At 49.3% G+C, this 15426-nt stretch overlaps 1 protein-coding gene across 1 annotated transcript in view; it reads left to right on the top strand.

Annotated features, from left to right (window-relative positions):
* The window catches only part of TBXAS1 (thromboxane A synthase 1), a 173346-nt gene that overhangs the window by 148346 nt on the left and 9574 nt on the right, over positions 1 to 15426 (top strand).

The following is a 15426-nucleotide window of genomic DNA, read 5'->3' as shown; positions in this document are numbered from 1 at the left end:
GGGACCCCAGCCTGTCCCCACCCTAAGGTTAAGTCCCCCTTGAGAAGCCTCACTGCTGTGCAGGGGGAAAGGCAGTCAGGCCGTGAGGCTGATGGAGACTGTCTGACACGAAGCAGCAGGCACGGAAGACAACAGAAACAAACGATTCCTTAAGATCCACGGCCAAAACAAATTGCCGTAATTAACACGTGCCACTGCAACCAGCTAGCGGCTGAGACGTGGCTGGCGTGAGGCAGAGGCGTGAGCCGCAGGGAGCACACACTCCAGTAAAATGGCAATAAATGGTGCGGCTGTGATGGAACGCGCTTCAATTTGGTTCCAAAACCTTGCTTAAGTGCTTTTATTGTTTCTGTGTGAGAGAACAGAAAAGCTGTTTGGAAACGGCTGCTAAAGAAACCGCACCACCCCCATCTTTCTGACCCCCTAACCCCTACCCCGGGCAGGTTCCGTGGCCCCTAGGATGGCCTTTCCAAGTTCCCAGGGCACCCACGCTCCCCTCCAACAGAGCCTTGGCACCCAGGTGTCCCCTGGGCTTCTGTGCCTCCGGGGACGGACCGCTGCCCATCTTTGCCCCAGCCCCAGGACCCGCCCCCGGGACCCTGCAGGATACAAAGCAGGCACGAGGTGACAGCCAGCCCAGAAGAATGACGGTCATGGAAGCAGCACTTTATAAACATCAAGGGGACCCCAGAGGTGGCCCAGGGGGACCCTTGCAGTACCGGGGAAATTCCTTAATAGAAGAGATCTTATTAGAAAGTTCCCTAAACTAACACTAAAAATAAAAGCAGAAACATAGGAACACGTTCAACACAATCTTATTTTCATGGGAGGAGGGATGGGAGGGGTGATTTGCCGTCTTGTGGCCACAGTCACCCTTCTGGGGTTTGTTCCACATGGAAAGTATGGCCCAATAGCAGAGGTAAGAAAACCAAAACCTGATTGATAAGTGTGAGGCCAGGGTGGGGAGGGATGGAAGCCCCCCGGGTCTGGGCAGCTCTGCTGGCAGAGCGGGCAGGAGGGCTCCTAACCCAACCTTCCTTGGATGCCTCCAAAGGGAGGCAAGGAGCATGGGCTGGGAGCTGTTTCATGAGATGCCACGCGCCCCCCACTCCCCCACCCCCGATTTCATGAGATGCAGTGCATGGCTCGTTTTGGGAAGCCATTCTGTGACCTTCTCTCCCTACTGCAGGCGTGGTGGGGCACCTGAAGGGCAGAGGATGGAGTGCAGTAGCTGTCATCTGCCCCCATGCCCACCCTGGAGGGGTGAGCCCTCCACATCTGTAATGTGGTGAGAGGGGGTGGATCTTCCAGGCCCCTCCTGAGAGGCCGGGTGCAGGGGGTAGCGGGGGGCCACCTGCAGGCCAGCTGGCAGGAGCCTGGCCGTCTGGCCTCTGCAAACCCCCTCCACCTGGGGCCCCAGCCTGCACCCAGCAGACCAGAGCCGGAGCACAAATGCCTTGGTCTCAGCTCCTCTGAAGAGCAATCAGCTCTCAAGGCTCTAAGCACATGCCATCTGTGATTTAGTAAGTCTCCTCCCATGCTAATTCAATTTAAAAGAAAAAAAATTCCTTCCTATGGACCTCATTCTTATTTATCCAAACCTACTCCTCCAGCTCCCAGTAAAGGAGAGGAATGTGTTTTTGTGTACCTGGGCCCACAGCAGTGAGGATACTCACGTCAGCTATTACTCTGGGCGCCATTTTCATACACTTTGTCACTATCAAGGACATTCTTGGCAAGGCAGTGAAGTGAAAGTCGCTCAGTCGTGTCCGACTCTGCTACCCCATGGACTATACAGTCCATGGAATTCTCCAGGCCAGAATACTGGAGTGGGTAGCCCTTCCCTTCTCCAGGAGATCTTCCCAACCCAGGGATCAAACCCAGGTCTCCTGCACTGCAGGTGGATTCTTTACCCACTGAGCCACCAGGGAAGCCCCCCAAAAACTGGAGTGGGTAGCCCTTCCCTTCTCCAGGGGATCTTCCCGGCCCAGGAATCGAACTAGAGTCTCCTGCATTGCAGGTAGATTCTTTACCAGCTGAGCCACCAGGAAAGGGAGCCTTTTCACTAAAAGCCACCTGCTGCAGAAAAGGGGATATGGCTAAGCTCACCTAGGGTGGAAGAGAGGAGGAGGTGGTAAGATGGTCCTCAGGAAACTCCAGCTCTCCCAGGGCCTGGCTGTGTGGCTCGGGGCAAGCTACTACGTGAGCTTCAGAAAGCCCAACTCCTCCTGAGAAAAGTGAGGACCCATCGAGATGACGGGGAGGCCCCCGGCTTGGAGCTTGGCAGAGGCAAGAGTTGAGAGGGGGATTTCCGAGGATCAGCCGCAGGTCGGCTGTTGCCCCTGCTGCATCTTCTAGGGTGTATCTTCCAGCCTCCTCTGATGAGAGGAATGGAGACTTCTCACCAGCCTCTCCCCTACTGCCCCCAGGTAATTTCTTAATTCTCATCAGCACAGCTGTTTCCATATCTCCTGAGATGACCCCAGGCTCGCAGCTACCACTCATAGGGTTGCTCATGTACCAAAGCAGGAGAGTTACAGACCCAACTTCTTAAGAAAAAATCCTAGAGGGCACTCATGAGGAATCCTCACTACAACCTCCAAGGTGTGGTTTCTCCCCATTTTACAGATGAGCAAACTGAATGTTGATGTGGCTTAATAACTTGCCGGCTGTCTTCCAGCTATGTCTGATGAATTTCACATCTCTGCTCTTCCTGTTTATAATTCTGCCTGCTGCTCATAAATTTCAAAATCTCAGGAGTTAATTGGGGTGAAAGTGTTAGTCGTTCAGTCATGGCTGACTCTGTGACCCCAAGGACTGTAGCCCGCCAGGCTCCTCTGTCCATGGGATTCTCCAGGCAAGAATACTGGTGTGGGTAGCCATTCCCTTCTCCAGGGGACCTTCCCAACTCAGGAATGGAACCTGGGTCTCCCACATTTCAGGCAGATTCTTTACCATCTGAGCCAAGAGGGAAGCCCTCAGGAGTTAGTTATTACACAAATAAACAAAACAAGCAAACAACAGTAAATTGCTCTTTAGATTTTTTCGTTACTTCAGAACTTACACTTAACTAGGGTTGGGTTTATATTAAAGCTGAGCTGGTCTAGTAGATCTTTTTAAAGAATAATAAGTGAGAATTTCTGTGTGGGCAAAAGTGAAGGCAGGTCCCCTCAGCTCTCCAGGCGTGGCTGCTCATTAGAACAATGGAAAGGTTGAACTCATTGCTTCTTAAGTCTCTGATCTTTCCTCCCAGTCACGTGCCAGCTGAGAGTACTGGGTGACTCTCCTTTCCCCTGAACTGGCCACCAGATAAGCCTTACTTCCAGCATTTGTTACAGTCTGGTACCAGATGCCACTTGGACCTCTGGACATCGTTCTTAGGAAAAGAGATTTTTTTTCTTTTGCTTTTTTTTTTTTTTTTTTTAGCTCCAGCCTAGCTTTTCCCACTTACATCCTGAACTGTGAAAATGGACTGAGCAGGCAACAGAGAATTTAAAATGAGCTGGGAGAAAAAAATGTCCTGCGACAATAAATCGCATCACAGTGGCGATCTCTATCTAACCAGAAAATTCTCAGCCCAGACAATGGCTCATTTATTTCCAACAATATTCAATACAGCGGAATTCCAGGCCCACAAAAGGATTTCTACAGATTCTTGGAGTTGCTTGCAAAGGGGTTTAACCTACATAGAAAAGAGAGCTGTTCAATTATAGATTCCCAGGCATGAGGGAGACCTTTGTAAATAAATTGTAAGGTGGTCTGCTGAAAACGTGGCTTCTTCCCTGGGGTGGGGGCGGGGGGGCATCTCACCTCCTGACAGTGCAAGGCAGAAGCACCAGGCCTCACCTGGGGAGGGTGTTTGGGTGAACATCTGGGTCGAGATGTCTGCTGGCGGGGTGGGGGGCAGAGCCCGCTACGGGAGGATAGGAGCCCCTCACCCAGACCCTCAGCTGATACATTTTATAAACATCCAGGCAGGGCAGCCTCGCAAGACTCCTGGGCTTTACAAATACATTTCAGATCCACGGTCAGCGAGACGGTGTTCTGAGCATGGGCTGGAAAGAGGCGGTAGGAAACAGGAGAGGAGGGAGGGGTCTGGAAGCAGCCTTCTAAATTTAACATGCAGTTGCTTTTAGGCCAAGTGGATGAAGAGTAAATTCCAGCGCCTAAAGCTCTTATCTTTGTTTACCATTTCCCCAAACAGCAAGTGACCTGGGCTCTGCTTTCAGCCTGAATTAGCAACCAAGATGCACGCAGGAATGAGCGATGGGATGCTGGGGGCTGGGCCAGGGGGATAAACAGGGCAAGCTGACCACTCCCCACCTTGATGGGACATTTGCCCGAGTGACCCGACGTGACGTTGTAGGCCGTCCCTGGGCAGGCGAGGGTGAGGTCGTGATGCGTCAGACCATCCCAGATCGGGGAGGACCATGAAGCCTTCCACCTCCTTGATGAGGGAGCCATAAATATCCTAGAGCGACCTTTTCTGATGCTCAATAATAGCTTCTCAACATCTCTCCAGCGGGCATGGAGCATGGCTGCTTTATTGCTAACTTCTAGCCATTTGAAAGGAGAAGGCAATGGCACCCCACTCCAGTACTCTTGCCTGGAAAATTCCATGGATGGAGGAGCCTGGTAGGCTGCAGTTCATGGGGTCGATAAGAGTCAGACACAACTGAGCGACTTCGCTTTCACTTTTCACTTTCATGCATTGGAGAAGGAAATGGCAACGCACTCTAGTGTTCTTGCCTGGAGAATCCCAGGGACGGGGGAGCCTGGTGGGCTGCCATCTATGGGGTCGCACAGAGTCGGACACGACTGAAGCGACTTAGCAGCAGCAGCAGTAGCCATTTGAAAATTCCTCCGTGTATGTTGAGGCATGATTTTTTCTCTCTGGGACTTACCATTGGGCTTGGTTCCCTCCTCAGTCACGGTAGGAGCAGTGTGTCCTTTTTGTCACACGCCTGCCACTCAGGTGGCTGTGCCCTCACGTCTCCCCGTGATTCGCTCTGTTCTCCTGAGTTCTCTGAGTGCCTCACTGAAGCAAGTTGGTCCACTTTACTCGCCCTGGTCCCACCTCTCTCCCTGCCGTTGCTCAGCCTCACAGATGCTGACTTTGGCCTCACCTTTCTCCCCAGATGACGGCCCAATGGCCTTTCCAGCCCCTCTGCCATCTTCCCCTGGACAGTCCTCACATTTCAGTCTCAGCTACATGTAGTCCACAATGCCCTGCTTTTCTCTCCTCCCCTCATACCAGTGGACTTGTGTACCCATTATGGGTTGGACTGGACACCATCCCCTGCTGGGGCCCCCGGCCAATGCTGCCCTACGAAAGCCAAGATCCTGCAAGAGGCAGCCCCAGCCGGGGCCATTCCAGTTCCCTCATTTTTTTTTTTTTTCAGCCACCCCGGGATGAAATCTGAAAATCACTTTTATCTCTTGGTTCCTTGACCCCTTATATCCAGACTTGCCAGTCAGGCTAGTCATCCTTTGCACCAGTGACGCTGAGAATTACCCTGGGAGCTTTTAAAACCATGTTAATTCCTGCGCCCAGTCCAGACCAATTAAAGTGGAATGTTTCTAAGTGGTGCTGGGCATCAGCTGAGAACAACCACGAGGGGAGTCACTGCTAACATTCCTCCTGTTCCTACCCCGTTTCCTGTTCTGATAGCAGACACTGTCCTCAGAGCTCATCGTCTCTGCCTGGACTCCCACACAGTCCCCCGTTTTATTGCCTAACCCCCCCAACACTTCCAACTATCCCTCCATGTCATGATCAGGTCACAAGATATCATCTTCTGTGTGTCACCTCCACACATCAAACACCTTCAGTGGCTCCCTAGTACCAAAATAACAAATCTTTGAACAAGTAGACCGATTCCTGAACATATAGTAAGTGGTAGGTATGGGACTGTACCCCTGCCCCCAACACTCTGCTAAGTGCAGGCCAGGTACTCGATGTCTATCTCAGGGGAGAGAAGAGTGAACAAAAAAATATTTATCTGCAAATTAATGCCATAACTCCCTCCACAAGGGCAGAGAAAACGGGCTGGGTGTTTGCCTATCATTTACTAAGGGGATTATTTCTTTAAATATCACCTATAATCAACTGTGGACAATCCCTGCTAATGGAGAGAACCAAATCCTAAATATTACAACACAGCAGATAATTCAAAAACTTGAATCTGCTTGATCTGGGAATGTGTTTTACACTTCTGAGGGCTTGCGTCTGATAACGGAGATGATTTTAAAATTAGGTAATTAGATGTGTCTTATTTGTTCCTCCCCCTACCCAGTCCCCATAGACACTCAAGGAATAAATAACTCAGCTCCCAAAATAATATGCTATTTTTTTTCTCTCAACCCTTTCCTGAAATAGAGATAGTGGATACATTCCAGGGTACTGAAGGGGGCAGGAAGAGGAAAGAAGGCAGAAACCCGAAGTGACAGTTAATAGAGGGGATGGGATGGGGGGTTGTCAACAGACCGCCCTTCAACGGATCCACCATTAAACTGTAGCCAGTACACCCAACCAGCCTGCAAACTGTTCACAGTATCTGCTAAAGCTGACCACACACATCCCGTGACCCAGCAATTCCACCCCTAGGTACATACCCAACAGAACTGTGACCTACGTTCACCAAAAGCCACATATGAGAGTGTCCTGCTTTCTTCATAATGGCCCCCGAACTGGGGACAATGCAAATGTCCACCCACAGCTGGAAGGATGAACAGACATGGAATGGACATACAACTCCACACCATACCACCAGTGAGTCTCAAAGACACACAGTGAACACAGGAAACCAGGCACAAAAGCCGAGGTTCTGGATGTTCCATTTACGTAAAGCTTTTAAAGAGGCAAGATAACCCCTTGTTTTAGAGGTCGGGATGATGCTTACTTTTTCAGGGGGGAGCAATGATGGGAAGGGGTCACCGAGGTCCAAGGGAGCGCTGGAACTGTTCTGCATCCTGATCTGGATGCTGGTGACGCAGGGGCGCTCACTTTGTGAAAATTCACTAAGCCCTGCGCTTTGGTTTGCATTATATTGAATATTTTCCTGTGTGCATGTTATTCTTCCAGAAAATATACAAAGGAAAGTAAGGGAGGAAGGAGGGGAGGGGAGAGAGAGGATGAAAGGAGAGCGGAAGGGTGGCAATGCTTGAAGGTAAAATCCTTGGGAAGCTGAAGATCTGCGTTTAGTTCTCACTCTGCCATGTGCTAGCTGTGTGACCTTGGACTAGCCACTAACTTCTCTGAGTCTTTTTTTTTTTTCATCTATGAAATAGGAAACAAAAATGCCTACCTGCTTCCCAGTGCAGTTGTGAGGACCAAATGATGTAAGGGATATAAAAATTCTTCAGAAGGCAGTAGAGTACTGCAGGAGAGGAGTACTATTATTGTCATAATAGAGCTCTGCAGACAGAATTCCTGCAGAGCGTCAGTACCATCAATAAAGCTGAACCCAGGGCAGTCAGCAGGGAGGGCTGACATGGTGGCAGGGTATGTGTGTGTGTGTGGGTACAGGCAGGCTGGTTTGGGTCGTTCATTACATCTCCTCATCTAATCCCTTAATGGCCTAGGCCTCAGTGTACAAGAGCACCTGGAATAATCCCTGTGTTTATGTGAGATGGGTCTGTCGCATTCCTTTTAAAGCGGATATAAATAGATGCCACACACACCCTCCTAATTACCTTTCCTAAGGTAGGACGCTTGTCTACTTCTAAACCTGCCAAATTCTTTAGATTAGCATATGCAGGGCTGTCCGGGTATTAGGAAGGCAAGCCAGCCACGTAGAAGAACCCCCCCACCCCCAACAGCTTTCCCCCCATTACTTCTTGCTCCAGGCCTGAAACAGCTCTCTCAGAATATCTATGGATGTCAACGTTGAGCCAGAAGAACCCCAGTGCCCCAGTTTAAGTGGGCCATGAGGAACCCAGGCCTGGGCTCAGCCTCGTCCTGGGGACTCAGGGCTCTGCCTGGAGACTGGCCGCCAGGGGACTATGGGTTTTCTTCCGGGTCAGGGGGCAAAAGGGCAAAGTGAGAGTTGCCACATTTTCCCTGGGAGGATTCCATCTCGTGGTCCATGTCCCCTGGAGAATGAGTGCAAGTGGAAACCTTGAGTCTTCCCGGGTCTCTGTCTTCCCTTCTGTCCCTAGGCTTGAACTCCCTTGGCCTTATCTAACGGGACACCAGGGTCCCAGCTTTTAGTGGGTGGGGCCTGACCTGACCCCACGCATTATGTGCAACACCAAGTCTGGGGCATGTGTGCGAGCATTTAGCAAAACTGTCTGATGCTGGTATTTCTTGGGAGGAACAAAATTGAGGCCTCCCCCACTTCTATTTCCTTTAGAAAAATAAGAAAACATAAATTTTTCTATTAGATCCCTGAGCCTCCAGGAAAAATATTTTTGAAAGCAATGACATTTTAATTTTCTTTTTATCATTCTACTCCACATGGTATCAGCACACACCCAGACTGAGGTGTACATGTAGGTGTGAATGACTCAGAGTGTGTGTCTGTAACTTGCAGAGAAAATGGTACACAAAAATCCAAATGTAGCAAAGTGAGGTTAACAGGCAAGGAGAGTATTTCCCACTTAAATTTATTTATCAATAGTTTCCCATAGCGTTCCCTTGTGTGTGCTTCTGCTCAGTCATGTCTGATACTTTGTGACCCCACGGACTGTAGCCTCCCAGGCTTCTCTGTCCATGGGATTTCCCAGGCAAGAATACTGGAATGGGTTGCCATTTCCTCCTCCAGGGATCTTCTCGACCCAGGGACTGAACTCACATTTCTTGCATCTCCTGCTTTGATAGGTAGATTCTTTACCACTGTGCCACCTATCAGATTTAGCTACCACATTTAAATATTGGTTTGCAGAGGCTAAACTAAATGATAGAAAGACCAAGAGACTGAGCTACTTAGACATAAAAGTAGCAGTTATTGCCCATTGAAAAATCAAATAGAGATGAAAACATCTCTCTGAAAATGATTGAGAATGCAAACCATAAGACAAAGATTCCATTCCCTTTTTTGTTTCTATTTTCCCCCAATATTTAAGATTTAATCAATATTTCCCAATATTAAATGTTAGTAAATATTTAAAATTTATTTTCAACCGTCTAAGAGTATGTGTGTGTATGCTAAGTCCCTTCAGTCATGTCTGACTCTTTGCAACCCTATGACCTGTAGCCCTCCAGGCTCCTCTGTCCATGGGATTCTCCAAGCTAGCATACTGGAGTGGGTTGCCATGCCCTCCTCCAGGGGATCTTCCCAACCCAGGGATCAAACCCATGTCTTGTATGTCTCCTGCATTGGCAGGCAGGTTCTTTACCACGACCACCACCTGGGAAGACCGTCTAAGAGTATAGTTACTTGTTTTGCAGAACAGGTGCCAGCTGAACGGGATTCTGTAAGATTGTAGAATGGCTTTCCTTCTTGACACATCCTTCCAGAGTAGTTTAACATGGAGAACAGAGGGCCTTGTGATGAAACGTGCTCCTGGCCTCTGAATATTACATTTAAACAGAAGTCCTGTCTGCCTGTTTGGTACTTTAGTTTCCAGAGACCTTTCACCTTTACCATGTCATTGGCTCTTCTCCAAGAGACGGGTGGGGAAAAATCATGACCTGGAACTCAGAGACTAGGGGACCTGTTGATGTTGCCTTGGTGACTGGCCCAAGGCCAGGGCTGCTGGGCAATGGATGCAGGGCAGAACCCCTGGCGGGACATGGTGACCACCCCGAGGCCTGGCCCAGGCCAGCCAGAGAGGCTGCAGGGGCATCCTCGTGGGGTGAGAGACAGATTGATTGTAAGGGCTCTCCCAACTCTTAATTCTGATAACCTGGGCTTTGCTACAGGCTTTGGGGGGAGTGGGTACCCTTGGGGATCCAATTTTAACATTATCTCTTGGAAACCCAGATGCTTGAAGTGCTTCCTGGCTTGACTCTGCTCAGATCCTACTCCCCGCAAGTTCCCCAACACTCCAGGCCAAGCAGACCCCCTCGGCCCTTGCCAGCACAGACAGAGGGTCTGAGCATGCCGAGGGGAACAGCCCAGGGCTGACTGGTGCAAATCTCAGCCCCAGGTCCCCAGGCTCTTGCCTGCAAGGCCTCGGCTTCTATTTAAACATCTGGGCCGAGCTCACCAAACTTTTCTTCCAAGGAAAAGCACTTCCTTGACTAAACTTTCATTTCTTTCTCTTTTATTTCAAATAAATTCTACTCCCACCCCCATTTTAAAAAATATTTTTATTTATTTGGCTGCCCAGGGTCTTAGTTGCAACATGTGGGACCTAGTTCCCTGACCAGGGATCAAACCTGGAACCCCCGCATTGGGAGCGTGGAGTCTTAGCCACTGGACCGCTAGGGAAGTCCCCCAATCCCATTTTTTTTAATGTGTCCTTTTTTTTTTTTCTAGATGGCAAAGAAAAACATGCCACCTCTTCCATTTCATTTCCCCCACCATGATCCATGCCTGCTGCATTTCGTTCACGTCTGCCCCAGACCCGGGTGCCCTGCACAGAGGCCCTTCTGTCTTCTGTACCCGGAGCTCTGCTCTCCAGCCTCCAAGACATCCCAGAACAGCCCCTCTCCCCCTCAGACAGCCTAACACAACCATTTCAGATTCTTTCACGCATCTCAGAGTCTTTACACAGGCTGTTGCATGCTCTATTGTTATTTAAATTTCTATCTACTACCTTAATGTCTTATGAAGGAAAACTTTAAGCTATATAAGTTGGAAGAATAGCTGAGTGAACCCCTGTGTACCCATCACTCAGCTTCAAGTGTCAAATGGTGGCCACTTTGGTTCCCCCGCCCTCTCCTACTCTGCCATTTTCTTTTTGGCTTTTAGATCCCGGACATCGTCTCACGTTTTTCATCTCTGTTGTGAAGAATTTGGATTCAAGATTGCCGAGGTCCTTTGGGTTCAGTTTGACTCTGAGCAGAAGCGCAGGTTCCCTCCCGGGGAGTCCCCATTTGCCATACGCTTGCTGCCCTCTGCTGGCCGGGCTGGCTCAGGACACTTCTGCCCTCGATGCTGGCCCAGATTTTCCTCAAATAACTTAACCCAGGAGTTGGGGGGAGGGGGCGCGGGGAGGAGGGGACCGGGTTCTAAGGGGTGAAGGGGAGTCTGAGTGGGTGGGTGGGGACTGCCTCGCCTGGGTTTGGTTAAAACGCTGAGACCTGAGCGCCCCCCTTCAACCACATCCATACATCCATGCAGAAAAGATCACTAGGGCAGGTCAGACGGATAGTCTGCAGCAGTCTCACCACCTTGGCTGCACAAAACCAGCATCCAGGCCCCACCCTGAACCAACAGTCAAATCCCTGAGGGGCCAGGGATCAAGCATCCTTATATACTAAAAACCCCCTGGCTGCGTCTAATGTTCAAGCATGTCAAGAACTCCTGGGCCAACACGCTGATGTTGGTATGCATCTTGAGCCCAAAGCTAAGAAGTAGTGATTTAAAAAAAAAAAAAAAGCTCATCGGGGAAAAGAATAAATGAAGACTTGACCTCACAATACAAATTACCCTTGGTCTATCTTAAAAAGTCCCTTCCAAGTGCTGACAGCTTCCGGCCAGACACTTTTGTTTGAGGAACCAATACCATGGACTTGCTAGTGATGCTACTCTTAGATCTGGTTTCCTTTTCTTTTTTGAGATATAGTTCTACATTTGGGTGAACAGTACCACTGTTCTGTTCTGGCTTTTTACATGTCTGCATTTGTTAAGACTCCTTTCGTTGCAGATAACAGAATTTGGCTGTCACTAAGTTAGGTCAAAAATGAGAACTTGCTGGAAGGGTACTGAGACGCCACCCGCAGGGCTCCTTGCCAGGAGCAGATGGCAAACAGGACACAAGGAAATGGATCCTGTCCTTTGCCTCTGGTTCTCCGCACATCTAATTCATTGCTGCTTTCTCACGGTAAACGTGCTTACTGTTCATTAATCCACATGGCGGTACATGGCCACCAACAGATCATGACTCACCTGTGTTCAGCTTCCAGCTGCTGGAGAAAAACTCCTTTTTCCTCTGCCTAGGTCCTTTAAAAGTCCAGGCTGACACTTTCAGGTCAGAGCCCCACTCATGAGCCAATCAACTGTGGCCTGCAGGGCTGACTATGTAATTTGTCCAACCTGATGCCAAATGGAAAAAAGCAAGGGAAAGTGCCATTAACAGTACATAGAAAGGCTCTTCCTTTCTTCTCCCATCTCTCAAATTATCACAGTGTGTTTTATTTTCTATTTAACACCAGTCTAAGTAAAGAAAACTCTAAATTTTAAATTATCAGTGTGAATTTTACCACTCATCTCTGGATCATGCAATGCCACTTTTAAATGGTAATATCAGAGCATTTAACTCACATGCAGAACCACTGAAATTACATAACTAGTATTTTGTGACTCATGGGCCAGAAGAGATAAAGACAAACCAAACTCCTCAAGATTGGAAGGAAGATGAGGGGGTGCGCCAGGTTCCCCCAGAGTGTGGGGGCACAGGATGAGTTGGGAGAGTCAGGAGCCTGGGGTCTCTGCCCCTCCTCCAGCCACCAAGCCCACCTACAGGATGGCACCCCTAGACCCCGGGGCAGGGTCTAGGGAAGATGAGCCAGGTGTCCCCCTTCCCAGATCCAGCCCCCAAACCCACAGTAGGCTGTCACTCCCCAAAGATCTTTAAACTTCTGTGCCAGGAAACATGCAGTATTAGACCAGGAGTGGGCAGAGGCTTGCCCAGGGCAGCACACAGCCACAGTGCTGCCTGCCCAGAGCAGGGATGGCCAACACCATGCCCACTCCAAGATGCTTCAGGGTGAATGCACCCCATGCCTACCTTCTCCACACCTGAGCCTAAGCCCCTGAGGAATGGAGGGCAATGGTGGTCAAAGGGAAACCAGAGAGGGGTGGCCAGGCTGGGCCCAGGGCACCAGGGGCAGGAGAGCAGACAGCTGAGAACCCGCCCTGGGGAAGAAGCCAAGGTGGGAGCCCTCATGGGTGAGGCTCCAAGCCCCGTTGCTCACTCCAGTATCCCCTCAGACTCTGCTCCCTAAACACAAATTCAAAGATATGACGATTAAGATTCTCCACAGGGGACTCCCCTGGCAGTCCAGGGTTAAGACTTCACCATGCAATGCAGGGGGTGTGGGTTCCATCTCTGGTCTGGAAGCTAAGATCCCACATGCCTCAACAGCCAAAAAAAAAAAAAAAAATCAAAATATAAAATAGAAACAGTATTGTGACAAATACAATTAAAAAAAAATTTTTTTTTTTTAAAGAAGAATCTCCACTTGGCAACCACAGAGCATTAAACCCCAAGCATTAGAGCCCCTCTCTCCAGTCATGTGTTTATCGGCCCGGCCCTGGTGGCCTGGGATGGAGGTGGAATTGTGGGGTCAGGAGATAACCTTCTAAATAAACAGTTCCCAGAAACGAAGACGGAGAATGTTGGGAAAGCCAACTGTTTTCATTTTTGCCTTTCAAATTTGTAAACATTAGGCTGCACGTGTTTTCAGCAACTTGACTTTTGTGTGTGTGTGTGTGTGTGTGTGTGTGTGTGTGTGTATGTTGGTCACTCAGTCGTGTTCAACTCTTTGTGATCCTGTGGACTGTAGCCCGCCAGGCTCCTCTGTCCATGGAATTCTCCAGGCAAGAATACTGGAGTGGTTTGCTATTCTCTTCTCCAGGGGATCTTCCCGACCCAGGGATCCAACTCGGGTCTCCCTTGTTGCAGACAGATTCTTTACCATCTCAGCCACCAGGAACATTTTTCACTCAGCAGTATTTTACTAATGGCTACCTTATATTGAACAGCGATACTCTAACAGATTAGCTAAGGTATTTACCATGGACTTCAGAATTCCACATGTTCTGGCTCATCACTCTCCACTCTGCCTGTCTGCCCCTCACACACTAAGCATTTAGTGCTTACGCATTTGCTCCTGCCAGCGTGGTCCCCTCTCTCATGGGGACAGCCTATTGGCCTTACCTTAGAGTTTTGGTTCTGTCCTGATGCGTGATGCTACCCAAGGACAGATGTTTCTAAGGCAACCCTGATGTTGCTGATCCAGGGAGTTCTGTCTTACAATCACTGGTTTAGATCCCATGCAAGGCAGCAGCTGCAGGCTTGTGAGCAGCTCCCAGGGGTAAGATGGGGCCTGCAGAATGGCCTCAAGTGCTGCCCCCTGCTGTCCTGAGAGGAGAAGTCAGAAGCAAGCCAAAGAGGAGGAGGAGAAGAAAAGTCCTCCCAAATTGAGGACTTCTCTTTGAACATCGTTAACTGATTTATGACTTCCCAGGTGGCACTAGTGGTAAAGAACCCACCTGCCAATGCAGGAGGCATGGGATATGTGGGTTTGATCCCTGTGTCAGGAAGATCCCCTGGAGGAGGAAATGGTAACCCAGTCCAGTATTCCCATGGATAGAGGAGCCTGGTGGGCTACAGTCCATGGGGTCACAAAGAGTCTGACCAGAGTTGGACACAGTTTAGCTACTGGGCATGCCCGCAACTGATTTAAAAAGATGAGACTGTCATCAAGCAGGTAATTTAACTCAAGCGCTGTAGGGAGCGGACAGACAGGATGGGAGAAATGGGGAGGTAGGGGACAGATATCCTCCAATTAGCAGAGCAGCTAACAAACTCCTGTAACCCTGCCCTAACTCATCCCACCCACAGGGGTGCCCACACCTAGCTTCTCAACATCCCACCAATTCACTGTCACCCATTCCTCGCATCATGGGGTGACGGCAGAGAATGACAGTGTCACCCCATGGAAATCATCCAGGGATGTTAGGGTTCCCCAACCCTGGGTGCTGGAATTGTGCTTCTCCACATCTTTGCCCTAATCAATATTTTCCAGCTTTTTATAACCTGATGAGTGAAAACCGAATCTCATGCTATCAATTTGTATTTTTCATCAAGGCAACTCATACTTGTTGCCTCTTCATTTCTCTTGACCACTTTTCTGATGAGTTTCTTTTCTTACTGATTTACTGTAGCTCATGGAGTTTTGGGGCTTCCCACATAGCTCAGTTTGCTGCCAGCAATGCTGGAGACCTGGGTTCAATTCCTGGGTTGGGAAGATCATCTGGAGAAGGAAATGGCAACCCACTCCCATATTCTGGCTTGGAAAATCCCAAGGACAGAGGAGCCCGGCAGGCTACAGTCCATAGGTCGGAAGAGTCGGACATGACTTAGCGCTATCTTTCTTTTCAAGTTTTTGTTACCACTGATCCTTTTTAGACACAGCAGTTGTTTTTGTTTTGCTGTTTTACTATTTGTCTTTTAACTTCATGATGTGCCCATTACTACCCTGTGGTAACCTCCCTGAGATTTGCTAGAGGACAAGTGTTGACAAAAATAATCAATAAATGATCACTAATAAGAATAGAAAAGAGTTTTATTTGAGCCAAACCAGTCCAG

This window comes from Bos mutus, chromosome 4 (assembly GCF_027580195.1).
Source record: "Bos mutus isolate GX-2022 chromosome 4, NWIPB_WYAK_1.1, whole genome shotgun sequence".
Taxonomy (NCBI): Eukaryota; Metazoa; Chordata; class Mammalia; order Artiodactyla; family Bovidae; genus Bos; species Bos mutus.
The sequence above is the reverse complement of the archived record's forward strand: the minus strand, read 5'-3'. Positions and strand labels throughout refer to the sequence as shown.